The 3,672-nt window shown below is 44.4% G+C and overlaps 1 long non-coding RNA gene across 1 annotated transcript in view; it reads left to right on the forward strand.

The window, feature by feature from the left end:
- The window catches only part of LOC104991305, a 37,300-nt gene that overhangs the window by 25,532 nt on the left and 8,096 nt on the right, over positions 1–3,672 (forward strand). The window contains exon 5 of the long non-coding RNA XR_825597.1: positions 369–485. This is a non-coding gene — a long non-coding RNA (uncharacterized LOC104991305). The remainder of the gene's footprint in view (positions 1–368; positions 486–3,672) is intronic.

A 3,672-nucleotide genomic window follows, 5' to 3' on the forward strand; every position in this document is an offset into this window, starting at 1 on the left:
AGGCTCCCCTGGTGGCTGAGACAGTAAAAGAATCCGCCTGCAATGCGGGAGGCCTGGATTTGATCCCTGGGTTGGGAAGATCCCCTGGAGAAGGGAAGGGCTACCCTCTCCAGTTTTCTTGCCTGGAGACTTCCATGGACAGAGGAGCCTGGCGGGCTCTAGTCCATGGGGCTGCAAAGAGTCAGACAGGACTGAGCGACTTTCACTTTCACATCAAAAGTTCCGTCTTACTGATATTCTGAAAAATCTGCAGTTTTGACTGTCCTTTTAATGACCTTACCATTCTGGAAAGATCAGAATTTATATAAATCTTCTACTTGAATATACTTAACTTCCAATGACCTGGTGACTCTTCTTATCTGTTTCAGATGACCTGTTCTATAGTATTGAATGTCTTGAGTGCCTGCAGCGCGGTGATCGGTCTGCTTTTACTATGTCTTGAATTTTTAATCTTTGGTTTAGCTAAAAAATCTGTTTGGCCACATGTAAGTACCGGGTTTCTATGAGAATTTCATCACAAATTTACAATTACATTCTAAATCCTTTAGTGATTTACCAGAGTATGCACTTTGCAAGATGTGGAGGCGGCCTTCGTCAGTAGCGCACTCTTCTGCGCGTGCACCGGCCTTCGTCAGTAGCGCACTCTTCTGCGCATGCACCGGCCTTCGTCAGTAGCGCACTCTTCTGCGCATGCACCGGCCTTCGTCAGTAGCGCACTCTTCTGCGCATGCACCTGCTCTCAGCACAGCTCCGACTGTGGCCTGTATTCCTGCACCTGCTGTTGCCATTAGTCACGGAGTCGTGCCAGACTCTCTTGTGCCCTGTGGACGGTAGCCTCGCCGTGCTGCTCTGTCCGTGGGATTCCCCAGGCAAGAATACTTGAGTGGGTTGCCATTTTCTTCTCCAGGGGATCATCCCAATCCAGGGATTGAACCTGCATCTCCTGAACTGGCGAGTAGATAATTTACCACTCGCCACCAGGATATACCACATTCCTAAACCTCAGATGCCCCAAAACCACGAGTGACCACATGGAATGTCTCATAAACGTTAATAGCTATATTTCGAGTGACTTACCATTATATTGAATTCCAGCCCCACCTTGTAACCAAGATAGTTTCATGATAGGTAGGTCAGTTCCTCTCAGTTACCTGCACCTCTGAGGCCAACTTTCTCAGGCCTTAGAAGATCAAGGTAATTATAGCAAGATTTGATCTTGAGTGAAGGAAATAATATCCTATGTACTTGTCATATCCGAGAATTTACGTTCACTATCGGGCTGTATATATTTTGTCAATATAGTCTGTCGACAGAATAAAGCTAAGCCCTGTGGATGCAAGCAGCCTGGAACACAGGTGTACTCGGCCCTCTGTGCACATGGCTGTGGACATTCTCGCATTGCCTGCTCCGTGTCTGTCTGTCAGCAGGTCTGTGTGAGTCTGTTTAAGTATGTTTGTGTTTGCAGTTCAGTATCCGTGTATGTCCGTTTCGATGCATGTGGGACGCTGGGCAGTCATACATGCTCTTATCTGTATAGGTTTGTTTCTACACAGAGGAGAAGCTAAGAGGGGAAAGAAGAATGGAAGTCAGTCCTAAGCAAGTTGTGTAGGAACTGAAGCCTTCTCTGTAGATTCCCTCTTCTGCTCTATCCCATCTACCCAGGGCTTGACAGAGGCTGAAACAGCTGGGCCTTCAACCAAGATCTAGAAACCAACTTTTCTGAATAGAGCCCATTGGATATTGCCTGTTTTTTCAGCATGCTCTGGCACCCCACTCCGTACTCTTGCCTGGAAAATCCCATGGACAGAGGAGCCTGGTAGGCTGCACTCCATGGGGTCGCTAAGAGTCGGACACGACTGAGCGACTTCACTTACACTTTTCACTTTCACGCATTGGAGGAGGAAATGGCAACCCACTCCAGTGTTCTTGCCTGGAGAATCCCAGGGACGGGGGAGCCTGGTGGGCTTCTGTCTGTGGGGTCGCACAGAGTCGGACACGACTGAAGTGACTTAGCAGTAGCAGCTCCTTACTTCAAAATCCCAAACTGTTGAGTAATTAACTAGTTCCAAAACTTATGTTAGTTTGCATTTTGCTGAATTTTTCTTATTTCTACATAATGAAAATGGCTACAGTAATTGGGATAGCAGACTTCTTCAGGGAATGATTTATGTCTGATTCACTTTAAGAAACAACTCTAAGAAATGTTAAACTACTTGCTAAGGGCCACAGGGCTGGTCCCTTGCTGAACTTGTCAGGATGGCCATCCTGATGAACTAATCAGGGTGGCTTAAATTCCAAATTATTTCACTACACGAAATTGACCCTTAAGAGAAATCAATTAAATGGCACATCAAAGAACTGTCTTATTGGTGTACAGGATGTTAATATTTTATGATGCTTACCCTGAAGGAAAACTTAAAGTGAAATTGTAAATAAATGTAAACCTCTGCATATTGCTTCAGATTATTTTTACATAAGAATGTTCATTTTACTGGATTGGAGTACAATCACAACCTTAACTGTTTCATTTTTCAAATTCATCTCTTGACCCTCCATTGTTCATATTAGCAATAAATCTGAGATCTTGTTGAGGTCCAATCCCAGTTTATTCTCTCAATTTATTCAAGAACATTGGGAGCCTTAAGTTCAATACTGACTCTATACCTCTAGTTGATACATCCTGGAACATCTTAGGAGTCCCCCAGCATACCTGTAATTTCCACTGTCATGGCTTCAGTTCAGTTCAGTCACTCAGTTGTGTCCGACTCTTTGCACCTCCATGGACTGAAGCACGCCAGGCTTCCCTGTCCATCATCAACTCCCGGAGCTTGCTCAAACTCATGTCCATCGAGTCGGTGATGCCATCCAGCCATCTCATCCTCTATCATCCCCTTCTCCTCCTGCCTTCAATCTTTCCCACCATCAGGGACTTTTCCAATGACTCAGCTCTTCACATCAAGTAGCCAAAATATTATAGCTTCAGCTTCAACATCAGTGCTTCCAATGACCATTCAGGACTGATTTGCTTTAGGATCAACTGGTTGGATCTCCTTGCTGTCCAAGGAACTCTTAAGAGTCTTCTCCAACACCACAGTTCTTCAGCACTCAGCTTTCTTTATAGTCCAACTCTCACATCCATACATGACTACTGGAAAAGCCATACCTTCGACTATATGGACCTTTATCAATAAAGTAATGTCTCTGCTTTTCAATATGCTGTCTAGTTTGTCATAGGTTTTCTTCCTAGGAGCAAGTGTCTTTAAAGTTCATGGTTGTAGTCACCAACTGCAGTGATTTTAGAGCCCAAGAAAATGAAATCTGTCACTGTTTCCATTATTTCCCCATCTATTTGCCATGAAGTGATGGGACCAGAAGCCGTGAGTCTTAGTTTTTTGAATGTTGAGTTTTAAGCCAGCTTTTTCACTCTCCTCTTTCACTTTCATCAAGATGCCCTTTAGTTCTTCTTCACTTTCTGCTATAAGGATGGTTGCCGAGGACCAGCCCCGGCTGATCCAGGGTATTCAAAGGGGAGATGGCGTCGGCGACTATTTATTTATTTATCAAAGATATAAAGAGTAATAGAATGAGGATAGCTCAGTAGGAAAAATTCAGTGGAGAAAAGAAGCTGAGTAGCTTGGTTTACGCGGGAGACCAATAAAACTTCAAGACAAG

Source organism: Bison bison, unplaced genomic scaffold, assembly GCF_000754665.1.
Source record: "Bison bison bison isolate TAMUID 2011002044 unplaced genomic scaffold, Bison_UMD1.0 scf7180017864185, whole genome shotgun sequence".
Taxonomy (NCBI): Eukaryota; Metazoa; Chordata; class Mammalia; order Artiodactyla; family Bovidae; genus Bison; species Bison bison.